The sequence below is a fragment of the Dipodomys merriami genome, unplaced genomic scaffold, assembly GCF_024711535.1.
Source record: "Dipodomys merriami isolate MVZ:Mamm:240054 unplaced genomic scaffold, mDipMer1.0.p SCAF_30, whole genome shotgun sequence".
NCBI classification, from domain to species: Eukaryota; Metazoa; Chordata; class Mammalia; order Rodentia; family Heteromyidae; genus Dipodomys; species Dipodomys merriami.
The window spans coordinates 18,773,294-18,792,668 of record NW_027204493.1 but is presented as its reverse complement, the minus strand read 5'-3'; the positions used below and the strand labels follow the sequence as shown (position 1 = coordinate 18,792,668).

General features: G+C 41.0%; 1 protein-coding gene across 3 annotated transcripts in view; it reads left to right on the top strand.

The window, feature by feature from the left end:
• The first annotated feature begins 350 nt into the window (after positions 1–350).
• Positions 351–19,375, top strand: part of Elovl7 (ELOVL fatty acid elongase 7) — a 79,888-nt gene continuing 60,863 nt past the window's right edge. The window contains exon 1 of one of the 3 annotated variants that reach the window (XM_070041231.1): positions 351–442. The gene's annotated coding sequence lies outside the window, so the exon portion shown is untranslated. Of the gene's footprint in view, positions 443–685; positions 782–19,375 lie in introns of those variants that run through there. The other 2 variants (XM_070041233.1, XM_070041232.1) reach the window with 2 other exon arrangements.

Sequence of the window (19,375 nt, the reverse complement as noted above, 5' to 3'; positions counted from 1 at the left end):
TTGTGTTTAGGGTGGGATTTTTTTGGGGGGGAGGGAGAGGTGGGGTAAGCCTGGGGGTGACCTTAGGTTGGTGGCATTTTGGGGTCCCTAGGACCAGCACCAGTGTCCCCAGTGTAGCCAGGGGCCCACAGTCAAGGCCTGGGTGGGAGCATCTGGGCGCTTGGGGCGCGTGGGGCTCGAGGACGGAGCGCGGCGGCGGAGATGGGACTCCTCCCTCCCCGGGGCTCGGCGGGCACCTGGCGGTCGAGGCGGGCGAGGGGCGGTGCCGCGCGCGTCACGCGGCGGGGTGGGAGCGTGTGCAGGTGACACCCCGCGGCCTCCTCCACCGTTCAGCAGCTTGGTCGGCGGCCCGGGCAGCAGGGGCCGCTGTGAGGAGCTCCGCGCTCGCGCCGCCGCCGCCGCCCGCGTTCCCGCGCGCCCTCCGCGATCGGCTCCGTGCCTGGTGAGTGGGGGTGTAGGATGAGAGGAGGGACGGGGGGAAGACCCCCCGGGACCAGCGAGGTGGGGTTAAACTTTGCTGGGGCTGAGGTGGAAAGAGCTAGAGAAAGGGAGAGAGAGCCGAGGTGGAAGGCGCCGGGGAGCGGCAGCGGCTGGAGGAACTTGGGCGCGGCGCGCCACGAGTGGGAGCCGGATGCGGGGCACTCGGGGTGCCCGGCCAGGCCCTCCCTGTTCTTGGGGAGGCTCCTGGGAAGTGCTTTCCCTCATCGCTCGGCGCTTGCAGGGGACGGAAACTCCTCTTCCAGGGAGAGCAGGGGCCGCCGCGCGCACCTGCGCCTTCCCGGTGAGCCCCGCGCCCGCGCCGCGCGCCCCCCGCGCAGCATCCCGAGGGGAGGGTCGAGGCCCGCGCGCGCGCGCCCGCCCGCCCGCCCGCGCAGGAGCCGGGACGCCGGGTCCCGGGCGGAGTGGCCGAGGTGCCTGCTTCGCGGGGAGCGGGGTGGGGGTGGGGGACCGGAGAGAGAAGGACCTGCTCGACCTTGGCCGTCGAGGTCAATTTCCTGACTTGGGATCTGGCCTCTCCAAGCCCTTCCCCTCGCACTCCCCGAGACCCGCTTTCTCCCTACTTCCTTCCTCCGACACGGCCACAATGAACTCGGGGCGCTGCTCTTGGCACGGGGCGCTGTCTTTTTTGGCGACCGGGGCAGTGTCCTGTCCTGGTGGCTGCCGCTGGGCCGGGCAGGAGAGGGATGAGGACAGGGCCGTGGAACAGGTCGTTCCAGAGATGGGACAGGATAGCTGGTGATGTTATCGTCCGCCGTGTCGCTCGTTGGGAAATGGGCCTCTCCCTCCCGAGTCAGTCAGCGCTGATTCAAACTTACCGGATGCAGCCCGGCGCTCTCTGGAGCTCCCTGGGGAGCTCGGGACAGAAGAATCGGGACTCTGTCCCAGCCCAGATCCGGGGCAGTTGGGCAAACAGGTCCAACTCCGAGGGAAGAAGCCTTTAGAGAGACCCGAGTTAGTCCCCATTGGTTCTTCCCCTCCTAGGAAAGCGTTTGCTCTTAACCCTGTGTGCTCTCAACTTATTCTTTGTTGACTCTTTACACTTATCGCTGAAATGCTACAAACGTCATCAATATTTTGTGAGTGCCTCTGCCTTCGAACCAGCCTTTTGCCCAGTCGTTCCCTTAATCTGTAGCTTCTATTCAATAGAAATTCTCCCTAAAATCCCTAAAGGATTAAATAACCCCAAGTGCCAGGCACTGGTCTAAGGACCTGCGTTAAGGCTGTTAAACTTCAACGACTCTTTGAGGTAGAAGGTATTACTCTCATTGTACCAATAAGGACATGGAGGCACAGAAAGGTCAGCTCTGTAATAGCAGTAAGGATTCCTGCTCTGGGGCTCAGGATGTTAACGATTGTGTAGTCTGACCCACCTACACTTCCTTTCTTGGTCTGAAATGCTATATCAAGCATTTTGGACCAGGCTTTCATTTCGTCTCTGGCCACACTTTTCCTTCTTGTGTGTCTTTGTATTCGTTTTACACACAAACAGCCCCTTCCCCTCAAGGTTTCTCCGTGTATATTATGGTACACTACTTGGACTAGCCAAAGATTCTGTGGAGGGTTGTTCTGTCAGAGGCTTCACCATCATTCTACTCACCAGAACTCAATCATCTGTCTCATGTTACCCTCTCCTAATTGTGAAATATCTTCCTACTCATGTTTATGGGATGTCCTGTATCCTGGTCTCTCCTGCTGTCTTCACCAGATCACCATCTCCCCAACCACTCTTCCATCGTTTGTCCTGTACCCATTCTTACTATTATCTTTAGTAAGTATTGCTTTCCATGAAAACATCACAAACAACCTAGGACATCATATCTTCAGATTTTTTAAATACATATTTTTATTGTAAAGATACTGTACAGAGGGGTTACAGTTACATGAGTAAGGTACTTCAGATCTTATACCTAGTAGTTGCTTGATGAATGTCTGTGGAATCAGATGTCATCTTCTAAGGTAGTGTGGATGGAGTAGGTCTGGTGATGGCAAAACTTAAGCCAGATGGTGCAAAGTATGAAGGAGATTGTATTGATAGAAATGGGGGAACTTCAGGAAATATTGCTGAAGGGTAGGAAAACCTGTTCCCACTGCATTGCCACTGGGTGACCAGTAACTGTGACTAAACATAGTGTTTAGAGGTGTGAAGTAAATTAGCAGGGACTGTGAATCTTAACAAAGCACAATATGAAACCACAGTCTTCAAAACATTTTTTTGAAAAGATAGCACATACGGAAAAGTGCACAAAACCTAAATGAATAGGTTAAGCAGTGGATATATTTAGCTGTGGAATTTCTATTACAGCAGGACAGATGGATGAGGCAGTAGTCAGTACATGGAGGAGTCTTTTTACAAAGTATGTAATCGATGTGGGCCTGAACTAAGCTAGAGAGGCATTATCAAGAAAGAATTGCCTGTGTTTTGGAAGGTTTGAAGTGAGAAGAAGAGAAGACAGAAGTGGCACCAAAATGGTGAGAATGAAGGCCGAAGAGGAGAGTTCTGATTCATTGAGCATTCTTTCCTTTTGCCTTTGTCTTTCTTTTTTTTTCTGTGAATGTCTTCCCACAACATATTCTATATACAATTGTAATATTCTGTGTTTCCCATATAACACAAAGAAAACATTTTATCTTATTTTTTCTGCTTGTCTTGTTTGTTTATCTTATTTTTTCTGCTTGTCTTGTTTGTTTATCTGTCTTGAGGGGGGTCAGGAGGTGCACAGAAATGGAAGGACAAAGTGTGAATAAATGCATCAGTGGTACACAGGAAACACTGTGTTGAAAATGACCTATCTTATATTTAATACTTGCTGTTTGTATAATATTCTAGTAATTATAATATACTATAGTGACTTTCCTGTGTATGTGAGCATGTATGTACTCATGTGTCTGTGTGTGTATATGGTTCTATCTCGTATGTGATAGGCAAATGCTCTGTCATGAGCAGCCCTATTTCAGTAGTACTCTACTGATAGGTAGATTAGCAACAGATTATAGACAATATAAATTATAGTAATCATTTTCTTTGCAGATGTCTCATTTTGCAAATTGGGAACCTTCTCTAATGCTGGTGTTCTAGAAGTGGAGTTGTTTTGTCAACAGAGATGGTCATTTTTACAGTTCTTAGTATACATTGTCAGATTTCTGATAGTAAATTGTTTTTAAGATGAATGCATTATGGCTACCCTTGTTTTTAAATCTAGACACTAACAATTCAATTCAATATAAGCAGTATTTTTGGTCAGTAACAAAGAACACAACATGCTGGTTTAAAATAACAAAAAATGAAAAAAAATAACAAAAAATGTATTGTCTCACAATTCTGGAGGCTACAAGTCTCAATCAGAGTGTGAGCATTATTAATTCCTTCTAAGAGCTTTGAGGGAAACTGTTCTAGTTCCTGAAGGCAGCATCAAATTTTGGCGTGCCTTTGGCAGGTGGAGCCCATTCACTGCCTCTGTCTTCACATGATACTTTCTGTGTGTCTGTGTCTTCATATAGCCATCTTCTTATAAGGCAACCAATTATATTGGGTTGAGCACTCACCCTACTCCAGTGTGATTTCTTAATCAACTATGTCTACCAAGACCCAATTTCTTAATAATGTCACTTTCTTAGGTAGAGTGATTAGGAGTTGAACATAGTCATTTGGAGGACTCAACTCAACTTGCAATTGAGATTTTTTAGTAGAGTAGAATATGCATAACAGAATGTCTCTATCCTTAAATAATTTCTGATTAAGTTTCAGAAGTCGGACTTATCCTGATTTGACTGTTTATTCCCCATGATGCATCTCTTGTGCAAACATCAGCTTTGGGATTGGGAAAAGTGGTATTTATAAAGGGATTTTAGAGCTTTTGTAGATATAATAACAGGTCAAAATGAGAAAGAACTTGGAACTTGGAATTTCAGTAACACATGTGACTCATGCCACAAGCAGTTTTGAGATGTCTATATACTACAGGTGTTTCTGTGACATATCCAGTTGTAAACATTCACAAATCACATAAAAGTTGAAAGCTAATGTGAATTTGGCAATTCATAAGTGGTCTAAAAATGAAAACTCCAGTTGTTCTTAATGATTGATTTAGATATATTAAAAGCGTACATTATTAGCTTTTTTGTAAACAATAGAAGTGGGCATTCGATCTCACATGTTTATCCAAATAAAATTAATTTTCATGTAATTTACAAGTTTTCCAGATTAAAGACATTCATTAGTTTGGAGAAACAACCACTCAGGCCATGAACACCACTAGCCCTCTTTCTTATCGTTCTAATGTATAGAGCCAAATCTAGATAAAATCAAGGCATTTCAGAAGTTGCTTACTCAACAAACAATTGTCAGCTTTGTGTCAGGCAAAGTGGCTACAAAAGGCCAGGTCAGAGCTGTGTATGTTAAGAAGAGGACAGTGTAACAACACAGACCAGGGTCAGGGAGACACAGCAGAGACAGGCAGTCAAGGTAGCTCTCCTCAGGTAAAAGAAGAGTGGAGAATTGCTCAGCTGAGGAATGAAGCAAGGGATGGAAAATCAAATCTAGATAGAAAGGATGTGTGTGAGATCAGACAATGGGAAATTCTTTAATATATCCACAGAAGTCAGTGCAAGACGAGGTTGCCTAGGCTTCAGTGGGCCAGATTTCCTGAGAGCCTTATTTGATCTGCTAAAGATTTTGGATTTTACTCCAAACTTAATAGAGGAGCCATTGGAACCCTGTCAGGAGGACCTGTGACGATTCATCTTTTGAAGGATCCTCTGGTGTTCGCCACTTCACCATTATATACAGGCCCTATCTCATTCCCTATGTGATCTGGAGACCATAGCTACTTTCATTGTTTACACTAGCTACATTGTGTATGCTCAGTTTGCATATGAATTTTGGAATAGAAATTAAACCGCTTAAGTGTCCTGTAGGCCTTTGTACTTACAGGATGTTCATGCATTTCAGTGTGAAACCTCTTATTAATTACAGGGTGGAAATTTGGGGGATTTTTTTCAGGTATCAGAAATAGTGGCAGGAGGCACTTCATGTGCATTTTCTCATTCATTGTCTCAAGTCAACAAGATCTACATGAAGATTGCACTCCTTATTGTAGCCATGACTACAGGATGGGGAAGAAAGCAAAAGTGGTCAGGCTACACTGGAAAAAGCATGAAGTCAGGATTTAAATCCAGGTCTACTTAACAAGGTTCAGACTCTTCCCACTCTGCATCCTAGATTGATCTAAGAGAGTATGTGAGGATTGTGAAGGTAAAGAAGAAGAAAAGGAGGGTGAGTGCTTTTTAATTAATTAACAAAATATTTTAATAATAAAAGAATTAATTAATAAAAATATTTTCCACTTAGGGTCTCTTACATGGTAAGTAAACACTCTATACCCTTTGTGCCACCTACTCCTAGCTCTTTTGTTTTTATTTTTGTTTGTGAAATAGGATCTCCATAGCTTTGCCTTAGCTGACCTGGAACTTGTGACCCCCTTGCCTTTATCTCCCCAGTAGTTGTAATCATAGGTATACGTCATCACGCTCAGCAAGGTAACTTGTCTTAAGCTAGACACTGGTGGCTCAGGCCATAACTCTAGCTTGTGATCCAAAGGATTATAGTTCAAAGCTAACCTGAGCAAAAAGTCTCTAAGACTCCATCTCCAAGATAACCAGAAAAAAGTTGGGCTGGAAGTATGACTCAAGTGGTAGAGCATCAGCCAAGCAAGCAATCTAAATGATAGGAGGTACTGAGTTCAAACCCTAGTACCAGAAAAAACAAACAAACAAACACAATTTATCCAAATCTACCTGGAGACTTTTTTGACTCTCATTCTGCCTAGGTTTTGGTGGTGGTGGAGCTGCTGGCCTTTTCTTTCCTTTTCTTTTCCTTTCCCTCTCCCCTTTTCCTTCCTTCCTCTCTCCCTCCCTCACTTTCTCCCTTCCTTCCTTCCTTTCCTGCTTGCTTTCTTTGTGCCTTTTTTAGGTAGACAGTGCTGTTCTGGATTCTGTGAGCTGAAAATATTTATCTAGAAACAAACCAACAAATTAACAATGTCGATTGCACATTTTAATGCCCCCAATGTTTATCACTCCTTCTACTGGCACAGTTGATTAACGTCATCCTTCATCCTCGTCTCTGTAGTTCCCATAAGTGTGCCTTTAGTCTGAAGAAAGAAAAAAAGCCAGCGGAGTCATTTTTAGGAATTCAGAATCCAAGTACTGGTGATACTGTAGTTAAGGTTGAGATCCTGAGCAAATGTATAAATCATTGTGAGAACCACTATATATTGTTTGAAAGAAGAGACAATGTGAATAGTGAATATTTTATATTAAATGTACTAGTTCTCAAATGAAAACATTTGAAATGAAAATTATATTTAGATAGAACATATGCAATAGCCATTTCTATTTTTTGTTTGTTTGTTGTTGCTTTTGCCAGTACTGAGGTTTGAACTTAATTTTTTTTTTCCTGGATAAATGGAAATGGGGTCTCAGGGACTTTTTTTTTTAACCTGGGCTGTCTTTCAAACTTGATCCTCCAGGTCTCAGCCTCCTGAATAGTTAGGGTTATAGGCATGAACCACCAGCACCTAGCTTATTATTATTATTTTTTTTTGGAAACAGTCTCTCTGTGCAGCTCAGACTGCTCAAACCCATGATCCTCTTGCACCCACCTCCCAAGTGCTGGGATTACAGGCATGTTCCACCATGTCTGGTGTGCAGTTGCCTTTTCTGTAGGTAAAAAACAATTGGATTTGACACTTTACATGTGTTTATCTTTAATGATAATATATTGCTGTTGACATCTCTAACCATTTGACCTGATGGAACTATACTCTTCATTTCCTCTTAAAGTAGACTAGGAAGTGCCAGGCATGATAAACACTGGCTTCTGGTGACTTGATTCTGTTCCAGCTGGTGGGTTATTGGTAGAGCAACAGTCTTTTGTATTTACTGCAAACCTGTTTACACCAGTTACACTTGTTATTGCAATAGATAATTTAGACAACTGTGCAAATGTAAAAGTATGCAATGTAAGTGTAAAAGGAAGAAAAACATTATTTTGAAGAAAGACTAGTGGAATTCTTTGAAATTTTTCATCAAAATGAATTGCTAGAGATATGTCAGGAGAAATGTAAGAAATAAGAAAGAAAATTGTAGAAACCTCAAAGATAAAATTGTGTGCTTACCTTGTGTTTGTTTTTGCTGTTTTTGTTTTGTGCTTTAGGTATACTTAGAAAATTAACACTAGAAATTATAGGAAATAAAGTCTCTCTTCCTCGAGGAAAGCCTTGAAATTCCTTTGTAATGTTAAAGAATTAATACATAGTTTTATATTAAAGATAAAATATTATATATGTAAACGTTCACTATCAACTTTTTATTTTGTGCTTGTTCCCAGACTTGAACTCAGAGTCCCATGCTCTCTAGTCTTTTGTGCTCACAGCTGGTTTTCTGCCACAAGAGCCATGTCTCTAGTCTAGCTGGTTAGAAGGGAATCAATTCTTGCAGACGTTTTTTCCTAGGCTGACTTCAAATTGCAATTGGTCTTTCACCTTGTAGTCCTCAGTAGCTAGGATTATTTATAGCTATGAGCTACTGATACCCAGCTACAAGTTTTATTCTTTTAATTAATCAAAAGAAAATGATTAATCAGCTTGATTTAGTCAAAATGTTGCGATTTGACTGTAATTTCTGTTTGTTTGTTTGCTGTGGTAGCAAGTAGTTGGAATCTTTGCTTCTGAAGTAGCTACATAAATAATTACCTGTATTATCAAGGTCATTAAAACTTTTCCATTGGGATGTAATTCCCCAAAGCACATACAGATTTTTTTCTTTGCTTAGCATACCATCCTGAAGTATATAATCAACTTGTACTTTTTATTTTAAATTGGACTTTTGGCATCCATATAATATTTTACATTTTTAAATTAATATGAGCCAATCTGTAGAACTTGAGCTGATTCCTACTTGTCTTAAAGAGCGTACATAAAAGTTGAAAGCAAAAGTATATATTGCAGCATTAATGAGTTTATTAAAATTCTCTCTTCCTTTACTTGTCTTCTCTCCTTATCCCTTTATATATTTATTTTTTGACAAGTACTCACTATGCAGCCTGGGCTGACTTTGAACTCTCCATCTTCCTGCCTCAGCCTTAAAGGTGCTAGGATTGCAGATGTGTATTACCATGCCCAGTTTGATGAATTTCTTACTGCTATAAATTGAAAAGTTGAATTGGGAAAAATATTACTTATTCTACTTTCAGATACTAATTATGGAAGCATAGTCATTTTTACCTAAAACAGCAATGAGAAAATGAAAAAGGATGGGACTTTTAAAACGAAGAAGTGCATATTATTATAATAGCACTTATTAAGTATTGGCTATATTTTAGCCATTTTGATAAATTCTACATAGGCTTTATCTTATCTAATCTTAATAAAAACCTACTGAGGAAATGATAATGTTCCTATTTTGTAAACAAGGAAACCTCAGGCCTAGCCCCCATCTGTCTCAGAGTTAGCCCACCTAGGAGACTAAGAAGTAGGACCTTTGCTGGGACATGAGTAAATAGATCATTTTAAAAGGAAATGCCGGTGTGTTTTGAGTTATAAAGGATCTGAGATGTCCTGTAGACCAAGTTGTTTTTTTGTTTTTCTTTTTCAGTTGTGGGGCTTGAACTCTGGGCCTGGGTGCTGTCCTTGAGCTCTTCATCTCAAGGCTAGCACTCTACCACTTGAGCCACAGTACCACTTCTGGTTTCTGGTTGTTAATTGGAGATAAGAGTCTCATGGACTTTCCTGCCTGGGCTGGCTTTGAACTGCGATCATCAGATCTCAGCCAGGATTACAGGCAAGAGCCGCCGGCATCTGGCTCCAACTTTTTTGTAGGTGAGAACACTGAGGCCCAGCAAAGCCAAGGCCGAGTCACTTGGTCAAGGCTCACAAGCCTAGGACCAGAATCAAGCTGCTGACCCGAGCCTGAGGGCTTTTCTAACTTATAACCATTTTTTTCTTTCTGATAGCCTAACTCTGAATATGACTTTATATGAAGTTTTGAAGTTGCTAAATTGCCCTGTCCTTGTCTACAGGTAACAGCATTCATTATCCCTATAGGCTTGATTGTAAAATATGGACAGTACAAGATTTATTATTATTATTATTCTCTCAGGTTAGAGATGAGAAAACTAAAGCTAAGGAAGTAGAGTGATGTACTTAGTCCTGATGCTCACAAAAAAAAAATGTTAAAGAAGAAAAATACACTATTTCAGCACAGAGAACTAAACTAGGGTTGGGAATGTAGAGTGCTTGCCTTGTATGCATGAAGCCCTGGGTTTGATCTCCTAATTAGTACCACATACACACACAAAAGCCAGAAGTGGCACTGTGGCTCAAGTGATAATGTGCTAGCCTTGAGCAAAAGAAGCTCAGGGATAGTGCCCAGACCCTGAGTTCAAGTCTCAGGTCTGGAAAAAAAAAAGAATTAAACTATCCAGCCTAAGCCATAGACATTCTTTTAATCTAGCCATTCTTTTCTTATTTCCTGACCTTATTGCTCAAGCTCATCTTTTGTAAGTGGCTGCCTCAGTCTCTGCCTCATTCTCTTATTTGTGAGTTTGGGTAGAGGTGAAATCTTAAGCAGTGAGCAGTAGAACTTGGTCTGGAATATTTGGACTGTATATCCTGTTACTTACATGGACTAAAAGTCTATTTTCTCACCCTTAGAAAATAAACATGGAAGGTGTGTGTTTCATATGCTTATAAAACAGGAAATTATGTAGTTTGCATATGATTATATATAATTTATATTCCACTTGAAGTACTTACAATGAGTATATTAAGATCCTAGAATAGATAAGTGGAACACTAAATTGTAACTGTAACTGCAGATGGGAGCTCATATTGGAAAAGCAACCACAACTCTAATGGTTTGCTTTCCATTTGCTTGCTTTAAAGCATAAATTGGTAAGGCAGGTTCCCCACTCTCCCACCCCCTTTCCCCCCGCCCCGAAGTAAATTATAAAAGAAATTCCTAATGTAGGTCCTATAAAGAAAAGCTTGAAATTTTTTGTGGATAATATTTTAAATGACAGTTTTGTAGAGAAAATGCAAAGATGTTCTTCAAGTTAGTATTGGTTCTTGGGAACTCACTTACAGATGTTAATGGAGATAACCCACTTGAAAGAATGTCTCAAAAGGCTACAAGTTTGATTAATAAGGTCTAGGTTCTCCAAATCATGTGTATTAATAACTCTAGCATGAAGGAGAACTCCTTCACCTTGAGGTTGGTTATAGATAGACTTAAGGGTGCATAGAGTCTAAAACATCAATAATGTGTACATGACATTTCAGAGATGTCCCATAAGATCATAATTCTCAAGGATTAAAAGATAACCATTTAAGGAAAGGAATGAAACAATATGTAAAATGCTTAGTAAAACTTAACTGAGGGCTGGGAATGTGGGTTAGTGGTAGAGTGCTTGCCTAGCATGCATGAAGCTCTGGGATGGATTCCTCAGTACCACATAAACAGAAAAAGCTGAAAGTAACATTGTGGCTCAAGTGGTAGAGTGCTAGTCTTGAGCAAAAGAAGCTCAGGGACAGTGCCCAGGCCCTGAGTTCAAGCCCCAGGACCTCCCCCCACCCCAAATAAAAATCTAACTGAAGAATATGTGAAGGGATTATCTTTAATGTTAATGCTGAAATTAGGCAGAGAACCCTGACATGAAGCAACAGTGTAGACTTTACTCATGTTAAGGACATAACTAGTATGGACAGATAAATATTAGAGAAGAGATATAATTTTCTGCATTTTACTTCCTTAGTTTTCTAGAGAGGAAGATTTCCACTTTTTCAGTTAACATCCACTGCCTTTGTGCAAGTCACTGAAAGTATAATAATCAGATGTCATCCCCTCTCATTTCTTTATCTCATGTTCATATACAGATTAGCAACAATCACAAATTCCATCCTGAGTCCATCTTCTGCAATAAGCTTTTAATCCTACAGTCTTCCTATAATTAATTCTCTACCAGGCAGTCAAAGTAATTTTAAAAAATATAAGTCAGGTCATGTGATTGCTGTTTAAAAACTTGTGATTAGAGTTTCAGTTTTTCAGGGAAAGAGTTCTAGAGATGGATGGTATGGTGGTTGAACAATAATAAGAGAATATTTAATTCCATTAAACTGTGCCCTTAAAAACGTTGAAGATGGTGAATTTTAAGTTCTGTGATTTTTATGATAATTTTAACAATAGAAAAATATTACCATACTACAAATTAGTAAATAAACAGCCTCTGATATTTCCTCTTTCACCTAGAATAAAACTCAAGTTCTTTAATTGGGTTTGAAGATTCTATGCATGCCCAGCTCTTTGACCCATCTACTGTCCCTGTCCTTACGTTCTGCTTTCTGTTCCTCTGATATGATGAGTTCATTCTTGCCTTGGGGTCTTTTTCTTTACTGTTTTCTTCTTCAAGACAACCCCCACATTCCTTTCAATAATCTCGGTCTTTCTCATGACCAGATACTGCTTAGTCCTCTGCCTCTAGCCACCCCATTACAACATTCTGTCTTGTTTCATTTTCTTCATACCTTTTGTTACGATGCCTTGTGGGAACAAGGATCTTGCTGTCCTCTTCCAGTCAAGAAAGGTGCTTGGTGCATTGTGGGCCTCAGCTATTTGTTGACTTAGAGAAAGGAGACAAGATTCCTTCCCTGACAGATCTTATAGTTTCTCATATTCTGCCCTCAGGAGCCTTGAGTTGTCCTTTCAAGCAAGGATTAAGACCCTGTCAACTCAGTCTCACAGAGAGAACAGGCAGTAGTTCTGTTCATAATAAAATGATATGGGGAAGAGAAAGGGGGAGTGAATGAGATGAGGGACAAGGAATCAAAATCACATTAACTGTTTCCTTCTGTCAAGGATGGAAACTTTCCCTTCCTTTGGACTTACTACCCATCTACAACAAACACAAGAGAAAACAAAAAATAAAACTATATATCATCAGCCAGTCATAAACCATTCTCAAGCCAAGCTTAAAATGAAAATAGTGTAAGATATCGTGTATCACATTCCCGGAAATGCCTGACTCTTTGGGACCATCGGCTCTTAGAGGGCCCATTAGGAGCACTCAGTTGTATGAGTCAATAAGTTGTGTTGCCAAAATGAGACCAAAAATCTCACTAGCCTTTCCATCATTCCAGATTCATCTCCAGCACACCTTTCCTTAATGATAGTCAAAACTCATTCTTTAAAGCTGTACAATAAATAAAAGTAAAAAAATAAATAAAAATGAGATGATATTAGATATATGCTTTCTTAAAATAAGAAAGCAGAGTAATCCATTTATTCTTATGGTTTCAATACTACACATAATGTTATGCTCTTAAAGGAAATATCACACTGGGCATTGGTGTGGCTCACACCTGTAATCCTAGCTATTCAGGAGACTGAGATCTAAGAATCATGGTTCAAAGCCAGCCCAGTCAGGAAAGTCCATGAGACTCTTATCTCCAGTTAACCACCAAAAAACCAGAAGTGACTCTGTGGCTCAAGTGGTAGAGTGCTTACCTTGAGCTGAAGAGCTCAGGGACAGTGCATAGGCCCTGAGTTCAAGTCCCACAACTGACAAAAAAAATCACCTTTTAAAGAAAAAAAAGTGAAGTCTTCATAGTCTCTGAATAATTTATTTTATTAAAATTATGATGATGGTATAACAGAGAATGCAAGGGACCACAAGAAACACTTGGCTGAAAAAGTTGTTTATCAGGAATTAGAGTTAGAGGCAAAGGCAAGGGATAAAAGGAATCAAGCTAATACAGCCTGAAGTGAGTAATTCCAACTTAATTAAGAAACCTAGACAGATTGCCCAAAGGTTCTGAAAAAGGGACCTGGTCAGAGGTGATTTGTACTGAGTGATTGAGATTTCTAGTGTATTTCAAGGAAACTAGGGACATAAACAGGAGAGTTGAACTCATGGTCCTGCACCAAGCATAGATAGATGGAACACAATCAGAAAGCAAGATGAAGAGGTCTGGATGTGAGGGTAGAATGGAAGGCCAAGGGTTGATAAATTGTACAACCCAAATTCATCACAGGAGAACTGTGTCAGAGGAATGTAGTGATTGAGATTCTGGACAACTATCCTTCCTTCCTTCCTTCCTTCCTTCCTTCCTTCCTTCTCTCTTTTTCTCTCCATCTTTCTTTCTTTCTTTTCCTTTCCTTTCCTTTCTTTTCCTTTTCTTCCTTTCTTATTTTTTTGGTGCTTGTCCTGGGCTAGAACTGAGGGCCTGGGCACTGTCCTGGAGCTTTTTTTTTTTTTTTTTTTTTTTTTTTATTTATTTATTTATTTTTGGGTCCGGTTGTGGGGCCTGAACTCTGGGCCTGGGCGCTGTCCCTCAGCTCTTCAGCTCAAGGCTAGCGCTCTACCACTTGAGCCACAGTGCCACTTCCGGCTTTTTGCTTATGTGGTGCTGAGGAATCGAACCCAGGGCCTTAGGCATGCAAGGCAAGCACTCTACCACTGGGCCACCTTCCCAGCCCTGTCCTGGAGCTTTTGTGCTAAAGGCTAACACTTTATCACTTGAGCCACAATGCCGCTTCTGGCTTTTCTGTAGTTAATTAAAGATAAGAGTCTCACGACTTTCCTTCCCAGTCTGGCTTTGAATCGCAATCCTCAGTCCTCAGACTTCTGAGTAGTTAGATTACAGGAGTGAGCCACAGATGTCTGGCTGTACATTTCCTTATTTCTCTTTCTTGTGAATCAGTACAGATGAAGTGAATAAACCACATGCTTATTTGTAAAATGGAGATTTCTAATCAAAGTGGCCTCTTCTGGGAAATTCTTTTTATGATATAACGTTTAAATATATGAAAATTGTTGTGATATTTTAGCCAATGGATGGCTAAAACTTATAATAGTGGATAAAGCCAGAATAATTAGAATTTCTTCTTTTTTCCTTGCCCTACTACAAACCAGAAGGAAAATGCATGGAATTTGAGTATTCCATATAGCATCGTCTTTCTATGTTTATCTAGAAAAACATTCATAGATATTGCTGGCAGTCTTTGTTTTAGTTCACTGTTATTTGTGTTGATGCTGAGCTATTATTTGAAAGAGTCATGTTTGGAGGGACCTACTCTGAGCCATATTAAGCTAAAGCTATTTGTATCTTATTCACACAAACAGTGGAGAGAACTATTAGATGTTTCCATGTTGCAATTTTTGATAAAGTAAAAAGTTATTAGATTCAAGGTGGGTGCTGGTGGCTCGCACCTATAATCCTAGCTACTCAGAAGGCTGAGATCTAAGGATGGAGGTTTGAAGCCAACCCAGGCAGGAAAGTCTTTGAGACTCTTACTTCCAGTTAACCACCCAAAAACTGAAAGTGGAGTTGTGGCTTAAAGTGGTAGAATGCTAACCTTGAGCAAAAAAAAGCTGAAGGACAGTGCCCAGGCCCTGAGTTGAAGCCCCATGACTGATCAAAGAAAACAAAAAGTGGTTAGATTCAAAAATATATTTAGAATATTGAGTTGCCAGGATTTGTTGATAGATATGATGGTGGAATGAGCGAACAGGAAACCATGTCTCATCTTTACAGAGACTAGCAGAATGTCCTCATCTTCCTATGGTCACATTTAAATAAAGCTGTTATCTTTTCTTCTCATGGATAAATGAAACAAAGCTCTCCTTTTCCAGTACTTGCTCTTGAGCTTTGCAGCCTCTTAACTTTCTTTTCCTCTTTTCTAAACCTCTTGTGAATATCTCTGGGCTCCCGCCTCCACTACTGTTCTGGATGGCTACAGAATCCTTTCAGGTGCTTCATGAGCAGCCTTAATTGTCCTTATGAGAACTGGCTTGCTGACTTCATTAGCACTGTAACCACCTGCCATCCTGCCCTATCTCTGGATGTTCTCACCTGGAAGTATGCCAAGAACATATAATTATCCCCAGTGTCTCCAAAAGCCATGGCCCTTATACTTCCTACCCTCTCTTTAAGCTCATAGTGACTTTCACTTTTCGCTTGGTTGTTTCATCTTTGCTTGCCTCACTTCTCTATCTACCTGGCAAAGCTTTGACTCCAAATGAATCCTATAGATATCTTGTGCAGGATTTGTGGCAGCTGAATAACACCCCCAACTTACTCTGTTGTGTAACCCTCAGCGATTAAACTCCTCTTTAATGATATAAAATGTGAAGTTTTGTTGACAAATCATCTTTTAATTACTGTTGTCCCCATGTAGTCAATTGACTAAATGATTCCGTTATTAATTAAGGCTTAGATTGTGCCAGGCACTGAGCCAGGCATTGGACATAGAGTGATGAGCAACCCTTCTTGGTGCTGACAGTCTAGTGGTACATCTGTGTAGTGGAGCCAGCAATCCTAGCTTATGGGAAATGCGAAGGATGCTCCTAGGAAGGGCCCTGGCTCAAATTTGGGTCCTGGAAAAGTATCTGCCCCTTCCTAACACACCTATGTTACGTTCTTTCCCCCCCCCTTCTCAAAGGAGGCGGTGTCATAGCCACCTGCTTGAAAAAAGGGGCCACTTTACTGGGTTTATTTCTATGCTCTCGGATGTTCCTTCTTATTTCTCTTATTCCTTCACTACAAAAAAAATGTCAAGGTGTCACCACCTGAAGAATGATAAAGCTTGATTGTGCATGTCCTTTTAGCACACACAACCTCACAAGAGGAAGCTGTCTTTACATTTGGCTTCTGCCTCATCATTTCTTTCTCCTGAAAAGTCGCAGGGAGGAGGCCATGGAGCTCTGCCCCACTGGCCCCCTCAGATGTGTGTGACTGTCTTGATTGCTGTCTTCTTCCTCACAATGTTTCTAGCTTCTTTGAGATTTTACGCATGTCATTCTATGTGTTTTCTTGACTCTTCCTTTTTCACTTTTGTGACATTCTCTCTCCCTCAGCCCACTCCTGAGACTGTGGTGTTCTCCAATAACATTAATGTAGACTATTTTTCTTACTCTTTCAGTACTGTGGTGGTTTTTACGTTTTGTTTTGCTGGTGCTGGGGCTTGAACTCAGGACCTGGGTATTGTCCCTGAGCATCTTTTGCTCAAGGCTAGCACTCTACTACTTGAGCCATAGCTTTACTTCTGGATTTTTTGGTAGTTTATTGGAAATAAAGTCTCACAGCTTTAGGAAAAGCTGGCTGGCTTTGAACCACAACCCTCAGATCTCAGCCTCCTGATTAGCTAGGATTACAGGCATGAGCCATTGGTGCCTGGCATTGCTCTGATGGTTTTAATCACCATGAAGATAGATGGGAATGATTTTATAATCTGTATTTCTAGCATGAATCATCCTCCCATGTGCCTGCCAAGCATCTCCACACTGGGATACTTTAATTCCTTGCTCCTTAAACTTGATCCAACCTTGCTCATGTCACTATAACCCTTCTGTACAATATTTTTACAATAAAAATGTATAAAAACAATGTAGTATAATGGAAAAAAAACTTGATCCTCTTTCTATAGTTTTTATCGTAGCTGGTAGCAGCATCATGCACACAGTCATTCAGACCAGACCAGAAGAGAAACTTTAGTCATAGTTCTCTCCTTGCCGGATGAATCACCAGCCCCTCTCTAATGGATCATTGGCATTTCTTCACTTTGTGTCTTCCATCTTTTCACATACCTTCCCCAACCTATCTGTGCCCTTGCTAAGACTTTTGGTCATTTCTCATTGGGATGATTGCAGTTAAATCTTTTTCCTTTCACTGCTCATAGGGTTGCCATTTCATATTTACCTTTCCTGAAGCTGATTTGCCCATTGCTGAGGTTTGTTCACTTTACACTACACCAAATATGGTGTTCTGAGGTAAGCTTCAAGTTGTCAGTGTGCTTGGATTCTGGTGAACTTAGTTGAGCTGTTTTATGTAGTGAGCTTCTGTATAATATTTCACCTTTGAAACATTCACCTTATCTGTGCAACATCTTTTTGCATTGCTTATTTGCACTCCTTCATCCGTGAGTTTGCCTATCCTGGTACCCCAAGTTATGCAATTTCTTTCACTCATTAAGAAATAGTTCAGCTCTCATATCTGCCACAAAACCTGTTAATATTCATGACTTACTTTATTTGCTTACTGAAATGTATTGGATACCTGTGTTGTTCCAGGAAACAACATTCCTGAAAGGGATGAGCACAAGCTTGAGGAGTGAACACAGCGGAGGGCATTAGAACGGTGTTTCTGACGTTGTTTGTGCTGGCGGTAGCTGCTTAGGTGGCTACTTAGTTGGTAGCTGCGTCATTTTTTTTGTATTTTATTGGAGATCAATACATGGTCCTACTGAACATGATGACTCTGCAGGTTACATCACAGGCATGAAAATAATGAATATGCAGTTGACTCAGCCTCACAAATTCTCCAACTGGAACTGGTCTCTACCTTGCTCAACAAGTATTACATGCTTTCATGTTACAGCAAAGCCAAATTTCTCCTAGCATTTGTGAGTGCATTTTATTTCTAGATCTAAGTTGTGCCAGACTAATAGTAAAGCATTTGTACATACACATCAGTGGTCGAATACCTTTGAGAGACACTAGAGGGTCTGATGTAGCAGATGCCTTGGGAGAAGAGGCTCAAGGATACAAAAGAGAAAGTGAAGTCTTGCTAAAAGAGGAAGAATTCTACTAACCAGATTAGCCATGTTTTTTAGGTAAGAAAGGAATTTAGAGAGGGAAGGAAGGTAGAGCTGTGTGGGACTAAGACAAAAGACAGCAAGAGAATGGCTATGAGAGGAGGAGGCTAGAGTCAGTTGGCACTGAGGTCAGTCATATGGTAAATACTTTCTGAGATTCAGCTATTTTCTAGAACCTTCCTGAGGCAGCGAGGTTAGAAGCCAAGCTGAGAGCAGTGTTTGTTAGACTTTTTACTGTAGATAGTCTTCAGAGAATTTTGAGGTGTAGCAGAGAATGATAAGCAAGTGACTTCTGGTAGAATTGTGGAAAACTGATGGCTGCCAACTCAGGAAAACTAGTTGAAAGGTCATGGCAGGAATCCAGGTAAGCAGTGATAAGGGTCAAGAAGTGGTAGTCTTGGGCTAAGGGAGGAAGTAGAGTGAGCGGAAGAAAGAAACTTTTAAGATAAATAACTTTAAGGTGCTATGAACCACATAATCTTGAGGGATTGAGAGTTTAGGGATGGCGGGCGATTTTTTACTTTGATGGATTAGTGGTCCAATTCTTGGGGAAAGAGGAAAGGGAAGGGATTGTGGATGTGAGAAGCTAAATCTGAAGAGGTCACATCAGTTAGGTGCCGCCTCTATTCCTATAATGCTGTGTTCTGATCTCAGTCACAGAATTACTTAGAGATTTATGATTCTTTTGAATGTCTATCCACTTTGCCATCCCAGACACACTTATTACAAGGTCTACTGTGCTCAATAAATGTCATTTTGTTTTTTAAGATGTTGTCATCTCATCAATAACCACTAATTCTTAAATTCCACAAAATACAGTGTGTTCGTTTTTGTACCTTAAAGTTAGTAAAATAAAACAGCACAAATTTATTAACTATGGGTCAGAAGTCCATTTGGCATGGTTGCTTTCTCCCCCTTGTTTCACAAGGCCAAAATGCTCTTATCAATAAGTTCTGGGAAGAACGATTCCAAAGCTCATTCAGATTGTGGGTAGAAAAGGATAAGATCAAATTTTAAAAAAGAAAGAAAGAAAGAAAGGGATGAGGCCTTTGTCTCCTCACTAGATGTCAAGAAAGAGCCACCACACCTGTTCCCAGGGGCCTCTCTACAGTGTTTAATGTGGGACTGATTCATTGAATCCTCTTGTTTCAGATCTATTTTTCCTCTTCATTCTTCTTGTTAGATACTTCTCTTTTTTGAAGGACTTGTGTGATTGCATTAAGCTTAC